At 43.1% G+C, this 20,374-nt stretch overlaps 1 long non-coding RNA gene across 3 annotated transcripts in view; it reads right to left on the reverse strand.

Moving 5' to 3' along the window:
* Positions 1-337: 337 nt before the first annotated feature.
* The window catches only part of LOC101952186 (uncharacterized), a 48,947-nt gene continuing 28,910 nt past the window's right edge, over positions 338-20,374 (reverse strand). The window contains exons 5-6 of one of the 3 annotated variants that reach the window (XR_010602254.1): positions 9,265-9,362; positions 338-4,160 (exon numbers count right to left, since the gene is read on the reverse strand). This is a non-coding gene — a long non-coding RNA (uncharacterized LOC101952186). The remainder of the gene's footprint in view (positions 4,161-9,264; positions 9,363-20,374) is intronic. The other 2 variants (XR_010602252.1, XR_010602253.1) reach the window with 2 other exon arrangements.

The following is a 20,374-nucleotide window of genomic DNA, read 5'->3' on the forward strand; positions in this document are numbered from 1 at the left end:
TAAAAAGGCGCAAATCTATTGTCTGCCGTTGCTGTGACGGGGGAGGGAGGGGCCTGACGACATGTACCCAGAACCGCCCGCGACACTGTTTTGCATCATCCGGGCATTGGGATCTCAACCCAGAATTCCAAGGGGCGGCGGAGACTGCGGGAACTGTGGGATAGCTGTCGGATAGCTACCCATAGTGCAATGCTCCGGAAGTCGACGCTAGCCTTGTACTGTGGATGCGGTCCGCCGACTAGAGCACCTAGAGCATTTTATGTGTGGACACACACAATCAGCTGTATACAACCGATTTCAATAAAACCGGCTTCTAAACATTCGAACTAATTTCGTAGTGTAGACATACCCTTAGAAACATAGAAAATTATACTTGCACATTTAAAAATATGGGGTGAAATATGGACTCTGCTAAAATCAATGTCAAAATCCCCATTTGACTTCAGTGGAGCCAAGATTTCACCCTATGAATTTTAACCTCACTGTATCCCTATAACTGTCCCTGCACTATGATATAAAACATGTAGGCTGGGATTTTCACAGCTGCCTAAAGGATTTGGACACAATTCCCTGGGCATCCAAATACCCTAGGCAGTTAAAATTTTTAGTCATAAAATGTTTTCATTTAAACATTGGGGGGAGTTGGGACTGTTGGCTGAGTTCTCAGAAGGAGGAACTCCTGTGGGTCTACAAACACTATGCGGATCAGCAGTAAGGTGCTACACACTGTGCGTAAAGGTATTGCACCTTGGCTGTTAGCTAGTAATCAGACGTTGTGTTGTGTGGGTCAGCTAATGTTATCATGAGACCCACCCCTTTAATTTGTTCACTTTTTTTGCTTCTAAATTTGCAACCCAAACACAGTATTAAAATAGGGGTTCTGTTGCATTTATTATATTATAAAAGTTACAAGTATCCAGCAAAAACATCAACAAAACCAAACAAGTCCAACATCAAGCTACATCAACATTTACAGCAGCCCTGGTTTCCCAGCTTCATCAGTGAGATGGGGGGAGGGGGAGGGGGAAGAGAAGAAATCCATTTTGTTTTTGCTGAAGTTGTTCCATGCTCTTGGAGTCTTTTCATTAAATAATTCTGAGCTGTTAAATGATGTGTCATCTGTTCCAATGGTAAATATTTTTTTCCCCCTCCTGCGGATCCCAGCTTTATTTTAAGTGGAGAGTCCAATGTCTATAATTAAGTCCATGTATTTCCTAGCTGGCAGTATTAGAAATGAAAGGCAACGTACTGTACAGCACGTATGCTTAAGAATAAGCTGTAAATAATAAAGACCAAGATTTTCAAAAGCAATGGAAGCTGCCGGGTGCTTTTGAAAAATCAGGCCTTTTATTCATAACTATATAGAGACTTAGAAAGCTAATTTAAGGCCTCAGTTTCTGATGATCCTGGCCAACAAGTCATCCCTCAGACCTTTTTGTACAGATGAGAATGTCGTAAGCAATGTGTATAGCATTTCATACACAGGTACCTGCTCTGTTTTTTTGGAGATGGAGTATTCCTATTTTCAAATTTTCCAGGACCATGAGTGATCTAATCATGATTCAGTCTTTACTTACATCATCATATACTATTTGTTCTACAAAATCCCTGACTCAGACTCATGAATGAATCTGGAAAGTGCCTCAAGTTGGGCACTGAGAAAATGAACGGCACACACTGGTAGCCACTTGTGGAAAAAATTGGTTTAAGTGACTTGTCCAGCATCACACGGGAATGCTGTGGTAGAGGCAGGAACAGAATCTAGTTCTCCGGGGCTGCTTCAGCTGCCTTAACTGTAAGACCTTCCGGTCTCTTCCTGCAGTCACCTGCTTCATTCTCGATCACACCTTCCAATTTGTGCAACAAAAGAGGCAAGAGTCAGATAGACCACAGCCTCTTTCACTACAGAACCCTAAGTCACCCCCCAGAGTAGGTAAATTCTGTGCATTGATTGAAGCAGGGTTCGGGGGAGGAGGGAAGAGTGTGATTATACTCTTGTCCTTTAATTACATGATGTATACATATAAGAGACTGAATTAAGCTTGCACAAGCAGCCTTAATTCTGGCATTTCCTAACTTTTGAGTGCTTCACTTTGCAACCTTAATAATGTTCTTTTAACTTTTGGATGTATATATTATATACAAGGGCCAAATCTGGTTCATTGTATTCCATGATCTATTATTCATATTTTGTGATCACTGAGACAACTAAGTCTTCGTGAAAGATTTGCAAATTTCAAAAGTTTCACACGTTATAGCATAAGTTAATATTCAACCCAAAATTAATACGGAAATGCATTATTTTTTATTTCTTGTTTAAATCCTGTCTGTTATTTAATAGGGGACCAGAACAATCCTGTGTGAGTTAAGTGGCCAATCACATGCCACAAATGAGTTAATAGCAAATAGTTAAAACTAACCCAAAAGGCTGGTAATTATCTAACTTATTTGGCATATACTTCTGACCGACGAATGCATTAGATAAATAATAGATTTCTGAATATTTTGCAAAATAGGGAAAAAAAAGGCTAAATTTGTAATGAATAATTTCCCCAGCTACAGGTAAAATATAACTTCTTTTTCTGGTGAGATTTGCTCTCTGTCTCTGTGAAAGAAACAGAAAATAAGGCATTGTGTCCTTTCAATTACATTTTGTAGACACAACAATCACAGAAATCCACATACATATTATGGCCTGGTTTCCTAGTTACACTATGTGCTCACATTAGTGCCCTTGTGAACCAAATCCACAACCTGGCCCTTAAGTTGACTAAGACCTGGTCTACACAACAAAGTTAGGTTGGTATAAGTCACTTTGCGCTAACCATTTATGCATGTGTCTACACTCAAATTTGCCTCTGGTCAACATAAGCATCCTGTTATGGCAACACAGTAAAACCACCTCCTTGAATGGTGTAGCGCCATGGTCAACACACTTAGGTCATCTTAGTGCAAGTGTAGACACTGCATGACCTGTGTGGACCACAACAGTCCTCCAGCAGCTGTCCCACAATCCCTCATTCCCCATGGCAGTGACCACTCTGGTCACAATTTTAAACTTCATTGTCCATGAGTCACAGAGACCAGAAGCCACACACCCACCCCTTAAAAGCCCATGTATTTTTGAAATGCCTTTTCCCAGTTGCAGCTTACCTTTGTTGTATGCAACTGCCCAACCAACAATGCTAGCTCCACACAGATAGTAGATGTGCTCCTGGCTGGAGTAGACAGGAGATATTGGCTCTCCTGGGTCTGTGGAAGGAGGAGGCTGTGCAGGCACAGCCACAGACTAGCCATAGAAATGTGGACATCTACAAGCAGATTGCATGGGAGATGCAGGCAAAGGGGCATGACAGGGATGAGCAGCAGTGCCACATGAAAGTTCAGGATACAACTAGGTCAGGAAGGGCAACAATAGCTCTGGTTGTGCCCCATGGACCTGCCTCTTCTACAACTACTGCCATATTTGGCTGTGACACCACCAGCACCCACAGACCACTGTGGATACCTCAAAAGAACCCAAGACAGAGACTCCTGCCATGAACAGTGAGGAGGAGGAGGAAGACACAGCAGGGGACTCCAACCATGCTATGAGCCAGGAAACCCAGCAGGAATCTAGCCAGTCGTGCCACGCAAGTGCAGATGAGCCCATGGATGAAGGGGAAGGGAGTTTGGGTAAGTGTGCACATGCATTTTTCCTTACAATGTTTACATTTGAAAATGGCTCCTGGCCAATCCCCAAAGTTAACAAGACAGAAGGTATTAACTTATCATTCCTTCACTCATATGCAAAGAACTAGATGTACAAACAGAGGTAAAGTCAGCATTTGCTTTTCATTTCCTCCGTTGGGTTAGGTGGGGAGAGGGCCATGCAGAGTCAATGTTTATGTGGATAGAGATGTCCCTTTTACCCTCCTGAGAAATCTTGATGAACTTTCATGGAGATACTCTGTGATCCTCTCCCAAAGTTTCTAGGGATGCACGTCTTATTTCTTCCTCCACAGTAGGACACCATGCCACTCTGTGATGACTTCAACAGGCACCATGGCAGTCAACAGGCTAGTGGCATGCAGATCTGGGCAGCTTTGGAGTGCCTGGATCATCTGTCTTTTCTGTGTCTTTGTGATCCTCAGAAGTGAGACCAGCTAAAACCACACTGCCTGTGAAAAATAGTGCCAATAGTCAGTGCCATTGCAGTACAGTTGTACCCTTAGAACAGGGACCAAAATGTAATAGATTCATGTAACAGAAAATCCCCGCCCCCATACACAGCAGGCCATACTTGCCATGGGTGGAACTGGACAGCAGGGAAAATATGTTCTTTTAACAGATATTTGTTTAAGCAAGCTCTAGTACAGGGGTGGGCAAACTTTTTGGCCCGAGAGCCACATCTGGGAATAGAAATTGTATGGAAGGCCATGAATGCTCACAAAATTGGGGTTGGAGTGCGGGAGGGGGTGAGGGCTCTGGTTGGGGTGCAGGCTCTGAGGTGGGGCCAGAAATGAGGATTTCAGGGTGCAGGAGGGGCTCCAGATGGGGGTGCGGGCTCTGGGCTGGGGATGAGGAGTTTGGGGTGTAGGAGGATGCTCCAGGCTGGGACCAAGGGTTTTGGAGGGTGGGAGGAGGATCAGGGCTGGGGCAGGGTTATGGGAAGGGGTGCAGGCTCCAGCTGGCAGTGCAGGCTCTGGGGATGAGGGGCTTGGGGTGCAGGAGGGTACTCTGGGCTGGGATTGAGGGGTTCAGAGGGTGGGAGAGGGTTCAGGGCTGGGGCAGGGGGTTGGAATGTGGGGGGTGGTAGCTCAGGGGTGCAGGCTCCGGGCAGTGTTTACCTCGAACGACTCCCAGAAGCAGCAGCCATGTCTCCCCTCCGGCTCCTATGTGGAGCCGTGGCCAGGCAGCTCTGCCCGCTACCCCGTCTGCAGTTCCTGGCAATGGGAGCTGTGGGGGCAGTGCTTGGGGTGGGGGCAGCGTGCAGAATGGAGCCCCCTGGCTGCCCCTATGCATAGGAGCCGGAGCGGGGCTATGCTGCTGCTTCCAGGAGCCGCATGGAGCAGCCCCCAACCCTGCCCCTTGGCTGGAGTGCTGGAGCGGGGCAAGCCCCACACCCTGCTCCCCAGCAGGAACTCGAGGGTCGGATTAAAATGGCTGGTGAGCCAGATCTGGCCCATGGGCTGTAGTTTGCCCACCCTGGCTCTAGTATATGCGTGTCTCTCTATGCTGAATTTAAGTGTATTTTAGAAATGCTGCTTAAAATTATACTCCTTAGCTTTCCTTTTTCATACACAAACTAATCATTATGTAACCCAATAATGATCCCTGAGAGAAAACCACATAGGAGTAGGAAGAGGGCCTGAAACAATAGACTGCTTTCATTTACATCTGACAATTAGCTTAAGGACTAGAGCATGGTACTTTTATGACTCAAATACTTTTCAGAACTTACTGCTACAGGGCACCATTAGCACAATCATGCATACTGTAATACTCATGCCACAGTTCACATACTGTGTGAGGGTTCCAGGTTTCTGCTTTGCAAAAGTTTTCATGGCAGCCAGGCTTGAGCATTAAAAGTATTAGTTTACTAAAAATCAAAAGAAAGTAAGGACATTGTTTGTCAGGTCAGCCTCAGGAGGCAAACAGGTACAGCTTAGCTTTTGGAGTTACTTCCCTGCCTCAACTCCTCATTCCCAGAACAAGATTTTATAGCCTCTTCCTTAGGGTTACCATATTTTGTGCCTCCAAAAGGAGGACACTCCACGGGGGCCCGGCCCCGCCCCAGCCCCGCCCCCAACTCCGCCCCTTCCCAAAGTCTCCACCCCCTCCCCTGCTTCCCGCGAACATTTGATTCGCGGAAAGCCTGAAGCAGGTAAGGGGTGTATGGGGGGAGGAGGCGCGGCCCAGGCTGGCCCCCCCGGCGTTTCCAGCCTGGGTCGGCTCGGGCCCTGGGGTGCCGGCCCCGGGCCCGCCCCCGGCCAACCACCCCCGGCCCGCCCAGCACTGCTGGTCCCCGGGCCCCCGGCCGAGCACCCCCGGCCCGGCCAGCACTGCCGGCCCCCGGCGGCCCGGCGCACCCCCCGGCCGCCCAGCACCGCCGGCCCCCGGCCACCCGGCGCACCCCCCGGCCGCCCGCCCAGCACCGCCGGCCCGGCGCACCCCCCCCGGCCCCGGGCCAGCCCCCGGCCCAGCGGTGCCGGATTTTCCCGGACATGTTCGGCTTCTTGGGATTTCCCCCCGGACGGGGATTTGAGTCCCCAAAAGCCGGACATGTCCGGGAAAATCTGGACGTATGGTAACCCTATCTTCCTCCACCAGCCATTGCTTGATTCACAGAGAAAAATCCCCCCCGCCCAACAATATACCAGAGGAAATACTATTTTGCAAAAGCTTCTTTAGCAGTCAGTTGCTTTCAGTGGCTTCCTTCCCTTTTCATGCTTGCAAAGAAATAGGGCTAATAAAAAAAAAATTGGAATTCCTAATATTAACATTGTTTGTCAAGTTTCAAATTTTGAAAAAAAAGTTAATATTTTTGAGAAACACCAAACTTTCAATTCATTTTATCCAGCTCTGTAGTCCAGCCTCTTACCCTTCAAGCCTCCCCTTATGACCAGGTGTTTGAGAGCAGTGGCCTGGCCTCTGTTTCCCTTATTGTACCAGTTCAGAAGTGTGATCTATAGCACTTGGCCTCTCTTTACAGCTCCAGCCCTCTGGCTGGGCCATTGGAATCTCTCCCCCTTTGGGATAGGAAGGGGTCTCTCCCCAAGGGCCTGTGACGGGCTTCCACTCTGTAGTCCTGGGTTCCAACATCCCTCTCTCCCTTAGTCACCAGGGAAGGAACAAAGGGAAGTCAAAACAGGAACCAAAATAAAGTCCAGTAGTTTTACATTCGGATCACACACACACACCCCACCACCACTGCCGCCGCAGATCTGGGGTTTCAGCAGTCTCTGCCCTCCTTCAGCATCAAGGTGGTATGGGGACACCCTGGCCCACTCTTTTCTCTGGGTCCCAGTGCAGGGGCACTATGTTAGGCAGACTGCACAAGTAAGTCTCCTACTACCCCTTTAGGCTGCTTCCTACCTATGGCCTTTGCAAGTATCTGGTGTGTAGCAACCATCCCTGAACCTTCTACCAGAAAATTAGCCTCTCTGGGCAGCTTCCTCCCCGTATCTGATGCTGAAGAGTTCCTCCCCAATGGCTCTCCAGCAGCTACCCTACCCTGCTCTGTCTGGGGGCAGCTTTTTTGCCCAGCTGTCACTAACCAGACATTTAGCCACAACCAGGGAAGTGATCGCTCTCTTCATTAACTCTTTAGTGTCTGATGCCATGTGTGGGGTCTAGACACCACATCACAGCATTCCATTGGGTTACAAATTCAAGGGATGGTCTCAGGGAAGTCACATCCTTGACCATATTCATAGACCCCTTATTTTCCTAAGGGATGTAAGCCCCTATTGCCAGAAAAAGGAAGGAGGAAAAGGAAGGAGGAGCTGCCACCCACACCAAGACCTCTGCTTTCAGGGACTCTAAAAAACAGGAAGAAAGTTGGGCTTTGTCTATGCTACAGATGTCTGCCGCCAGTGTCTGCAATCAGTGGGTGTGACTGCAGCTTGAGTAGAGGTCCCTGAGCTTTAATCTAGCTATCTCAGGTACTGGAGCAGTGAAGCTATGGCAATACAGACTTCAGTGTGGGCTGTACAAGCCCACGCAGAACCCAGGGTAATTGCCTGGATGGCTAGCCCGCATGAAAGTGGGCACTGCTGTAGCTCCACTGCTCCGGAACCCGAGCTAGTTAGACATACCTAAACTAGGCTCAATCTGTTTGAGCTGCAATCACACCCCAGGACTGCACTATAAACATACATTTGTTTTCCTTGTTGGGGGGTGGTTTTACTATACTGGTAAAACATGAAGCTTTGCTGGTATAAGCGCTATGCCCACACTGTAGTGCTTTGTTGGTATAGCAGACCAGTATTTTTGTAGCAGTAATGTGCTCCTAGTGTTGACACAGCCTATTTCACCAAGCAAACCTGTTCTTGTCTAACACTGTGCTTTCTTTGAAGCCAAACTTCCGCAACATTTGAATGTGTTCAGAGCCAGAGTTTTGGTGAGGGCCAATCTCTAGAAACCACATTACAAACAATAAATGAGAACACAATCATGGGAAATTCCAAACTAATGAGGATTAAAAACAGTACCTTTAAAACATTTTAGAAAATGACTAAAAACTGCAGATATTAGATCACCCTAACCACAAAGGCAAAGCTGTTTGTGGGCTAAACCCTCATCTCAGCTCCAAAAGATAAGATACTGCAGTAGATGAGTGAAATGAACTTACACCACAAAACATTCCCCCTCCCCCTCCGCCCCGACTTCCAGGTACACAACATGAGATAAAGGTCTGTGTAATGTGGAAAGTTAAGAGTAAACTTAAGAAGAACCTTATTTCTGATAGTTCATGTACAGAGTTCTTTCTAGATTTTCATTCTGCGTATAATTGATTTAAAGTTCTTTAATTTGGAACAAAAAGTAAAATATTAAACCTCTCTGAACGCTACATCTAATCACTCCACTTATTTTGTGATATATAGGGAATTATTTCTTAGTTTTTATTTTGCTTGTAAATTCTTTGGGGCAGGAACCATCTTTTATTTATATGTATGTACAGCACTTTGCAAAATGGAGCCCTAGTATATGACTGGGACAGGCACAATACTGGCCCTCACAATAGAAATAACATATAATAATAATAATAATAATAAGATGAAATAATATCACTGAGCTAAATATTATAATATTTTAATATTAAAAACACAGCATAAGAATTATTATATGCATAAATCCAATCTACATATCAGCCTCTGTATTATGTTGCAAAGTGCAAGAAAATTACATAGACATCTAGCAGACAGTATGTCACAGTCTGATGCTAGTATTCATTTTAAGAATTACTATTAAGTTCAATGGGCTTTGAATCAGACCATAACTCTTTAGGTTTTTAACTCTGTTAGTCTGACCTTAGCAGTTAATAGAATAGTTTTGGATGTATATAAATGTATCGAGTGTAAGAAAGTAAAATATAGTTTCTTTTAAATATGTTGAAGGACTGTTTCTCTCCCAGCTACAATTGGCAGCTGCAGTATATTTATATGGAGGTTTCTCTGTAATCACGTCTAGAATTTGCCTGTAATCATGTCTAGAATTCTTTTGCATGCCAACACTAGAAAAAATTGCTTGAGAAAAAGAGGGGAGATTCAGTGTTATTACTGATTTAAATTGTAGTTATATTTTGATATCCTGCAGTTCTCTTTTTCTTTGTCATCAAAATCCAGTGCATTGTTGTGGTTAAGGCAATTCCTGGGAACCTGTTTTTTAAAAGACATAAATATGTTTACTATCAGTTATTTACAATATCTTAGAAACCCTAAATACTAGAATATAAAAAACATTCAAGGTTTTTGAAAAGCCTCTGATCCAATGATAACTGTGTTATTGGCTAATTCAATGTGGCAGGGGATTAATGGGATTGAACTGACTCTAGAAGGCTTTGTTGCAGGAACGGCAGCACAGAGACTGATAGCAGACTTCTTAGCAGAGCCCAATGGGCAAGACAGATCCAACAATTTTTGTTAGGAACATAGGAATTGCCATAGTGGATCAGTCCTTTACTCCAGCATCCAATCTGAGAGTTGACACTATCAGATGATCAGAGAAGATGTAAGAATTCTTGCAAAGACAATTATGGAATAGCTTGCCCTTACAGAAAGTTTCTTACCTAGGCATTTAGTGCTTGACTTATGGCCTGAAGCATGAAGGTTTATATTAGGTTTTTTAAATCATATCCAAGTTAACTATGGACTTAATTTATCATCTTCCATACAAACTACCCAAAAGCACTCCGCAGAGTTAAATATAAGACAGTAAACACGACTACAGCATAAATTACTAACTAACAGTGCTGTAAAGACATTGGATCTGCTTGTGTTTAGTGCTGTGTACTTCCCCCTTTCTCCCCTGCCCCAATCCCTTTGGGCTTGGTGCAAGTTAATTCGCTATAAGACGGATTTAAACCAATATAAGAGCTTTATTGTGAGTGGAAGATGGGGATTGTCCTCTGAGCCCTAAGAATCTCTGTCATTCCCTCTTTCCCTTTGAGGCCCCAAATCACAATGAACCTGTCTCCCACCAGAGGAGGGCTGGATGAGGCTCCGTATGGAGGTTGCAAATGCCTTTCCTGCAACAGTCAGAGGGGATTACTAGAGAGTGACAGGAGATGCTGCTTCTAAATGTATTCCCCACACCCTGCTAGACTGAGAGCCAGCAGCAAAGCAGGGGACCTGATCTCAGGATGGCTCAAGATATGTGAACTGTATTCCTTACTGAATCTCTAATTAGTATGAAAGGTACTAACAGTGTACACCCTACCCCAAATTCCTCCTCTCAGTCAGCATTGTAATGATCACATCCTCTTACACACGTAATTCTGTAACACCACATTCTTCACACAAGTTTGTTCTAATGTGAGGGCAGTGTTGCCAAGGGCCTCTTCCTGATCTCATTTCCATGCCTGCAGCTTTGTGCACACAAAGCACCAGTGTGTGCATTTTTTATGCATGATTATTCATGCACAAAAAATTATAGAATGTAGAAGGGGAAAAGCATTTGTGCACCATTTGCCCATGCAAATGGGACTTCTGTATGTAAATTCTGTCAGCCATATGCACAAATTATAGCGTACAAAATTTGCAGACATAAGTTATTAGATGTGCAAATACGTGCATGCAAAAATTAAGGCTCTATTTCAAAACTGTCTGCTCCTAAATGTCTTTCAAGTGTAAATTTACACTCTTCCACCTCGTTTTATTTTTTAATTTAACGCAAAAACAATCATGTAATCAGTGCAAATTATTTTCCATACCACCATGATTCTGACCAGGTCTCTCTATTTCATGTGTACAACAGGAAATAGAAAGTTCACGTTCCTGGTTTCTAAAGTAATCACATCTGTGCTGCATAGCATTTTAAATGGTAAACAAACTTTGCACTGTGTGATAACAGAAAGCTGTTGGACTGTTTCTCTTCTCCTTTGGTCTGTGAATTTGGCATTTATCTAGATTGCTGGCTGATAGATAGGGAATATGGTACATTTTTACAGCACATTGCAGATGTGAGGAGAAGTCTAACAACAATGGAATTGCAGATAGCCCATAAAGAATAAAAGAATCAATGCAAACCTTTTAAAAAATGAGAAATTAGGTTTTGCCTCTGCTTGAATGATGGCATTTCATCTGTTGTTAAATAGAACATAAAAAACCAAAAAACTAATTTCCTTGCACATTTTTACTAATCAATGTTTTGCTTTCTAAAGTATTAATAGAACAGAAAGTGCTTTTTAAAAAAAATCATTGGTGAATATTAATTGCCTGCTTAAAAATTTGCCAAGCAGCATGTGTCAAATAGAAATCTACAGCAGGTAAGTCACTTGCCTACGAATTCTTTGTTAGCTAGGATGCACAGAGGTTACCAGACCAGCAATTCTAAATTTAAATGACTGCTTTACTAAACATGCTAATCCATGTTCTGCAACAATTTGATACCTACTTGATTAAACTCATTCATAACTACTCCCAATGGAGATAGAAAACACTGTAAATGCTGGCACTGAACATCTATTTTGTTTCGTAACTATGAAGGCTTTTTTGTTGTTGTTTTCAACAAATTGAGCTAGAAAGGGGGAAAAAAGTCAATCACCCAAAATACTCCACTGATTAACAGCATAATACAGCTTGCAGCAAAAACAGATATGTTGAGGGGTAAGGAGGGTGCAAGGAGGCCACAACCTTTGGGACTTGCAATGATGACAACTGAAAATAATTTATTGTTCTATCTTTGGCAGCCTTAGTTGGAAACGCATGTTATCAAACACCACTGATGCTCAAAGTGATCTGGTACACATGACAGTTTTGGAAGGCAAAATGACAATGGTGACAAATAAACATCCAAATATTCCCACATAGCATGTTCTGAGCATAAGAGGTTTTGTTCTATAAGAAGTCATGAATGAATTCTGAATTAGCTGTATTTAAGGCTGTGGCTAGCTATTAGACTGATTACACCATTGCTTACTGTCACTCTGTAATTATATCTGACATACACAGCTTGTTAAATTCTGGCTTACAAGCTCCATTGGTATATTATTTTCCTTTGTATTTCAGTACAAGTATATTTATATGTAAGAAAACAACTACGAGTAACAAATAGGCACAACTGGATGTTAATTGAAATGAATATGCCACAAGTACTCCTTGTTGTTTTTGCTGATACAGACTAGCACGGTTACCACTCTGAACTGAAGTAGTTGCTCACAGCTTTATGGTATTTTATATGGTAAATCAGAAAAATCTGCTAAAATTAAAGTTAACTGAATCCCAAATAAACAACCAAATGAATTTCAGGAATGGATTTGATTAAAAAAAGCTTTACAGGTTTTTTTGCAATTCTAGTTTTATTATATTTTGTACATATGAAATATTCCTAATGGGCCTAATTCTGAAATCCTAATTTAGGGCCATATTGTGTCATACATTTTATAAGCAAAATTGCCCATTGCTCCTAAGGACATGTTTACACTGGAAATGTTGCCGCAGCACTGTGGTAGAGACACTATTTCTTCTGTCACTGCAGTAAATCCATCTCTGAGAAGTGGTAGCTACATTGACAGATTAACTGCAGTCTAAACTGGAGTTCAGGTAGGCTTATTAAGTCTCTCAGGAGTCTGAGCAATGTAGCTAGGTTGACCTAGGTTTTAGGCCTGAGCACCTCAGTTGCTTTTGAAAATGAGTCTTAGGTCTTGCTATGGTAAACTAAGCAATGCCTAAATATCTTTAAAAATCTGGGCCTCAGCATCTTTGAGGGTTAAGATCACAGGGTTTTTTGGTCTGAGTGAGGACTGAGTAAACACTTACAAACTAGTCTATATAGATTCTTATACCACTTCAAGATTTGGCCCAATGTGTTGTTGTGTGTGTGTGTGTGTGTGTGTGTGTGTGTGTGTGTGTGTGTATAAATAAAAAACTTCTCTATATACCCAATATACTCTAATTATTGCACAAATTAGAATTATTGTTACTTATTAATTAATAAAGATAGTAGTTTTTCCACCCCTTGCTATTGAGTTATGGAATTGCAGCCTAAGTTCTCTATACAATTCCCTGATACCTATGGGCAGAAGAGTAAAATATTAGATCAAAGACATGCCAAAAATAATGCTTTTTTAAGCCTTGGCCAATCTTTTGCAGCTATTGGGCATGTAAATATACCACAAGGGCCCAAGTTTAGAGAAAAGTAAATAGTAGTGTGTAGACAAGGTTGTCAGGCAACTCGTACAACTTTGTCTGTATACCAGGCTTGAGTTACACTCATGCACACCAACTCAATGACATGTAAGTTGATGTAATTGAAGGGCCTGTTTTACATCTGAACCAAAAAGGTAAGTTTCCACCAGGGAAAGGTCATTGTAATGGAGTACCTTCACTTCCTGCGAGCATCCCCTTCTGGTCAGGTCTGTGTCTGCACTTCTCTCAGCTTGTGGTGACCCATTAGTGGTTTCTCAGGTGGGTTTCAGTGACGCAGCCATGCAGCCGAGCCACAAGCACAGGCTGTGGGCTTTCAACAAAATAAAACCCCTTCCAGGATAAGTCTTTAAACAATCCCAGCCCTGGTAAGGGGCTGTGTTCCCAGGGCTCCTTCCCTAAAGACAATGTCTTTGCCCTCTCTAGTCCCAGCTCACCAGCTGAGACACTAAACAGTTCAGGTCCCCTTGCAAGGTATATTACAGTTCAATGTTCCTGCCCTCTTTGGAGTCTTCAATCCCCTCTCTGGGCCTGGTTCAACTCCCTCAAGGGGTAGACCACTCCACCTGTGGCCAGTGGGGGAAGGGGGGTGGGTGGGTGACTCAAGCCCACCCACTACTCCAGGTCCCAGCACAGGAACCCTCCAAAGAGCAGCTGCCTGTTGCATCCCTTTTAACTGCTCTCAATGCTGCTACAATTCCTAGGGCTACTTCCCACAGACTCTAGCACCTTCACCTTTATTGTAGGGTTCTTCTATCCTCAGTCCCAGCAGCCAGCCAGGAGTGCCTTCTCACACCAGTCCTGGCCAGAGACTGCTCTCCATTGGTACTGCTGTCCCTTCAGTCAGCCAGAACATCATCCTCACTTCTCTGGCTCCAAGCAGTAACTGACTCTGGTCAGGTACTGCAACTCCTTTTATATGGGCCTGCTGGGCCTGGATTGGCTGTTTCTCTGCAGCCTTTCCCAGACTAGCAATCACTGTCTAGGCCTCTTTGAGCGCTCACCTTCATTGCTCCTTTCTAGGACAGGATGTGGTAGAACCACGAGGCCTCCAGCAGGGGGTCTCAGGGCCTGGTACACCTCATCACAGGGTCTCACTAACTTTTTACATTTGACTTATGAGAGATAAGCTCAAGGCTTGACTAGTATCAGAAGGCGAATGTGAGCGTGAAGAGAATGGGAACATAGAGAGAACCTCAAAAGAGCTTTTTATTTCCTAAAAGCATAAGAGGAAGAAATGAAGAAGAGAGCAGCCAAGAAGTTGCATGGAGGGAGTTCACACAGTACAGAGGGAGAGGACTTGGCATTAACAATGAAGAGGAAATGGATATAGCATTTGCATTTTTGTCTTTGTGCATTTACAGTTCACTCCTTATACTCGTTTGGCTCTTAAGCAATGTTAACTATATTAATAAGGGTCATGTAATTATTATTTCAAGAAGTGACAGGTCTTCAAGTGCACTTAGGTAGATGCATCCTTTAAAATTCTTGCTAGTGTCTAAAATGGATTCAGATCCTTCTGCAACTATCCAGCTTGAGTAGCTGGCTGGACAGAAGCAAGTGAGGAGAAAAAGGATCCTTCGTATGGACTGCTACCATAGTGGAGGAGTTCAGGTTCCGTACAATGGCAGATCCTTTGTCTCTGTCTCTCCCTCAGCCTGTCCCCATCAACCACAGTGGACAGCTGTGCCAGGAGCCCCAAAGACCAGGGTCCTGTGTGAGATGTGTGCACCCCTTGCACGGCTCCCCAAATTCTGACTTCCTTTGTTCAATAAAACTGCACAGGTTCCACTGCCAGGGATCCTCTGCAGAAGGCCGGACAGGGATTTCCTCTAAGCTCCAAGGAGGCAGTAGAGGTATAAATCAGGAATACTCATGCTGAAGTCAACAGAGTTGCTCTTGATTTCCACTGGTGTTACTGAGAGCAGAATTTGGTGCTAGAAATTGGTACAGACCCACCCAAAGCAGGCTGGGAGCATAGTCCATTGTAATATTTATTGTTGTGCTACTAATTGCATTATTTCCCGCCACCCCACCTGCCTCAGTCTTCCTCAACTCTGCTCTGGAGCAAGCACCATTAGATGTGAGGGGATTGTTGAGGCTGCATTCCCATTCAGACCCTGACTTGGCTGCTAAGATTGCCAATGGGATGCCAGTTGTAATGGAGGTACCTATCTAGTGGAAACAACAAATGATTCTTTGTCCTTTATCGACAGCTGGCACTTGGCAATGTCTCTCTCCCAGATTTACTCAAGTGTTGCTGTATTCTCAGTTTCGATGAGACAGAGCCACTTGGAATTTTGGCATCACTGAAACTCTTTATGTGACAGTATCCGAATAGCAGAGAGAGATCAATAAAGGCAGATAATGCTATCTGATCATTTTTTAATAAATAAAAGGCTGAAGGAGTGAGAAGTCACTGTAATATTTTGTTCATCCAAAAAAACCCAAATTAGCACATTAGTGAGTACACTGAATATATATGATGGGCCAGATCCTGGATCATATGAGAGCTGCACACTTTTACACCTTTTGCTCCCCTCCCATCCCAAAGCAACTTTGAGCCACCTCAGGCTAGGTATGCACGTACACTGACGGGCCTGGAGAGAGTGGCATCTCTAGGGTTGGCTATGGCAGCTTTGCCCGGCATCAATGCCCAGCTGCCCAATTAGCAGGAGCAAACCAAAACACTTAGGATGCACATGCAAGCATGGTAGTTGCATAAAAAACCACGGCAGGTATTTTTACATACACATTTCTGCTCTAGCTTTTTGAAAATCTGACCCTTGTCTATTTGAGAATTTTAAACCCCCTATTTCAAATTGTTTTACATGATTCCAGTAAAAATGTCTCAAATAAAAAAAACCAGCCTGACTACTCTTCCAGAACAAGGCCCGTCTACTAGCCCATATGTCTTTATCAAATATGTAGCAGCTGGTATGAGATAAGAGCCAGTCCTTCGCTTTCAATCTATAGCTGCCCTGTCGTCGTCATTTGCAGAGTAGCTTTAATAATCTACAAATTCATGTTTTTAAACTTCCCAGCTTATCAATAGCTTCCTCCTGGCTAATGTCATATTTTCCTCATCTGTCTGAGACAATGAAGATTATCAAACATTACTGCGTCAGCACGCATCATATCATACACCTGTATTTGAACAATTAACTTATTACAATATGTTTCTTACAGGTGATAAAAAACACAAAAGGCAGCACCATAAAGTCATACGTGAATAATGTTCAAGGCAAGCCAATCCTGAGAATGGAATTATTTAAATGCAATGATTTCTAAGAAGATCTTCCAGAAATAAATAAATACTTATAGTGTTAGGGAAGAATTGTTTTCCAGACATGTCTATGGAAGTAAAATAAATTCTTGTCTCCTCAGTTGGGGTAGTCATGCAACTATTTCTTTTGGGGACGGGGTGGCTGATCCTGACAAACTGCTGAGCACCTGGGACACACACTGAGAATGATGTGTATTGCTCCTTTCAGGATCAGGCCTTAAGTTCAGGCAGAGTTATATTTAAACTGTAAAATTCAGAATATTAGTCAAGTGCATTCTGAGGCTTATTTTATAATAAAAAAACAGCAAAACTTTTCTTATACTCAACCAGTATTGCAGCATTTTCCTATATCCAATCGGTACTGCAATTCTGTACCATTCCCCTCTGTCCCATTTTCCTAAGATGAATAAAGCTGCTGTTACTGAAGCTTTATGTACCTTAATCTCACTATTAATAACTATTATCTTTTGTCCTTTAATATTGACAATGGATCACTGTTAAATTAAAATAATTGCTTAATTACAAAAATAAATATTCTTAAAATTAGAACTGCCAGAGATTAAACATTATCCTTTATTTGCTAAAGATCCTTGTGTTTGAATATATTCTCCCCTCCTAGAAACAACATATGTTTGCCTCATCTTGTTTCATCATTAGTTTTGATGCATTGCTCTCTGGTTTTATAAGCCAGACATGGCAGGTAGACTCAGATTGATTGATTAATATTACTGAGAATTTGTACTTGAAAACTTTCTAAGCCATATAACATATGTTACAGTTTCAAGATAACCATCTGCAACTAACCGATGAGAGGCAATATCTTGTCTGTCAAGTGCCTCCAACATGGGGACTGCAAATTTTTTGCAGTATGTTAGACCTGAGATCAAATTATTCTACAGTCTAAACCTGCAAAGCAGCTAGGTCAGTTAAGGTCCAATCCTGCAGTCTATAAGCATGCATAACTCCCACCAAAGCCAATTTTATACCAGGTGTATCCTCATTGCAATCAATATGGTTACATCACACATGAATTTTGCTCACTGATTATACATTCATGTAGGGTTCAGTCTGTATAATAAAATGATCATCCTGTAGGCAGAGTGAATATGCTAAACCCTCTGACTCTGAGACAGCCTCAACCTCCTAACGTATGTCTCTTGTACAATATTTCAGCTGTTGCAGTGCCCAGTACTTAGGCTTATGCTTTTCCCATTACACCCATAGCAAACATTGCTGCCCCTGAACACACCGCAATTTCTCCCCCCTGCACCGAGAAAATGTTCCTGTCAAAGGAACAACTTTTTGAAAACTAACTCCTTTGTCAAGCACAGCCATTGCATGATGCATTCAAAGTATATGGGAGGAAGGGCAGCTTTCAAACACTGGACTAGACTCAGAGGAATGTGACGTCTACACAGGTTTATATAGGGTAAAGGTAAAACAGTTTTTGACAGCAACGTCTGAGACCTTGAAAAAGTCAGCTTTTAAAAAATTATGCAGCCAACCCCTCGATAGCTATGCAAAGAGATTTCCCTCTTCCAATGCAGTGCATGGGCCAGGCACAAGGTAGCTAGAAAGTGCAGGCTTTGCTCTAGCTACAGCTGCCTGAAAGGGGCCAGCGCAAGGCTGGTGCCATGCCCCACCCCACTTCACAATGGCCAGCACTGTGCACACTGCACCCTTTCGAAAGGTAGAGAAGCTAATGCTCTGGAATGTCCTCCACAGAGGAGGACTGTCTGCAGCCTGGCTCTTTTGCATCCTGCCTCAGACAAAAGGCTGATTTTTGCCCCTAGTTTTGACTGAAACTTGCATTTCAAGTTCAATGTTCCATTAACTCAACATCATGCACTTTTGGGTTATTATAAATTAAATTTTGAAATGGAAAAGCAAATAAGATTGCTTTGCTTCTTAAATATATAAAAATGATCTCCCGTTAGAGAATTTCTAAGCAACTCAGGCCACCTTCACTTCTTCCTCTCTCTGGACCAAATTTTGGGCTGTGCTATGTACCAGCATACCTGCCCGGGAGAGAAAAGCATATGCCCCAAAGATGAAAAGCATCAGACAGACATAAGTCAGACATTCTGGCATCTAGCTCAGTGATCTGAAAATGTGCAAATAGAGATGTGCCAGGGATATGTTAAAGGGATCATGGCTAATGATGGGCAAAAGAAAAGGACCTGTGGTACCCCCAGAAAATGCATACAAAATCTTTGGAAATCACTATACAAAATTTCTGCACAAGGTATTTGTTTGCCCAGCGATAACTATCGTGCCAGAATGAGAGGTCTGTGCAAATCTGATGGTAGAGAGGGATCAGGGGAAAATAACTAGATTGGCACCTTTCTCTTGGAACATGAGATAAATCAGGCTGAACTTGAGGAAATATACCATCCCCAACCCCCTATTTTAGGCACATTTCAGAAGATGTTGCCTGCCACATACTTGCTTGATAGTACTAAAGCATTAATCTGTTTGTTAATCTGTGTTGGCTGGTATGTGCAGCTGTGGGTTACTCATGGGCTATGATACAAGAGATGTACTGGTAGGCATACATGCATTATTGAACTTGTCCTTTTTTCTTGCAAATGATCCTACTGTAGGAAGACAATGTTTTGACTATTTTGGAACTGCTACATAAATGGCCATCTGTTCCCCCATTCATTCCAATGCATCCCATGAAGAATGGGACGAGACCTTAGAGTAGCTTTTGCACAGCCTGCAAATATGCTTGGGGGATATTCTCTCCTCTGGTGGTATCTCCTTTTTTGTGCACTATAAGTCAAATTCCAAAGACCTTAGTCAGGTTTTAATCATTCTTGAATGAAGCACAGAATTTTGACTGAATGAAAACTGAGTAAGAGCCCAATCCTGAAGTCCTAATTCCTATATTAGGCCACAACATTGGCTATATATGTATTACAAGCACTCTACTAACCAAGATGTCAGAACATACATATGCAACAATGTTATGCACTGCTTTACCTCTCATTTGTGCTCTTGTAGAGCCTAGGATGTCACCCTCTATTTCCATCCAGCTACCCAGGAATGGAGAAGTTGGATGCCACCTGCTCTTATCTTTGGCAAGAGGAATATGCTGTACTAGTGTGAAAAGGTCAATGAAAACTGAGCTTCTCCACTTCAGCCAAGACACTGTTCGTGAGTCACTATCTTCTGATGATGAAGCAGACAGCCCCTACTTGGTGTTATCCAAGAACTCCTTCCCTCGAATGTTGGGATAAACTGGACCTTGCACCAAACTGCACCTGGTTTGTGAAAACCTAAATCTGGCCAGCAGCCTCTTGCAAAAAAACTCAGCAAGCCCATGTTTGTTCATTCTCCCTTGTATACCCCTAGTCTCTTTTATGATATTCACTCCTATATTTGCTATTATTCACCTGATGCATGAGTATACTACTCAGTTTTTATCAAATACACATTCCATACCTGACAAACCGGTTCCAAGGCTGTCTCTTTAGCCTGACAAACTGTGCATGTCCAAAACTGGAACTGTTTATCTACTTCATTCCTTGCAAACTTTGGCATTCAGAGAAAGTGGAAGCCAGATTTGAATCAGCTCTAACTCAGCAAAACAAAAACCTGATGGATCAAGGTTTTGCAATACCAAAGTCTTTCCTGGATTCACTTGTGCTCAACCGAGAAGGATGCACAAGGGAGAAGAGTATTCAAGTAGCTTTCCCCAACTCATGCTACTGAGCGGGGAATGGACACAATCTTA

Source organism: Chrysemys picta, chromosome 6, assembly GCF_011386835.1.
Source record: "Chrysemys picta bellii isolate R12L10 chromosome 6, ASM1138683v2, whole genome shotgun sequence".
NCBI classification, from domain to species: domain Eukaryota; kingdom Metazoa; phylum Chordata; order Testudines; family Emydidae; genus Chrysemys; species Chrysemys picta.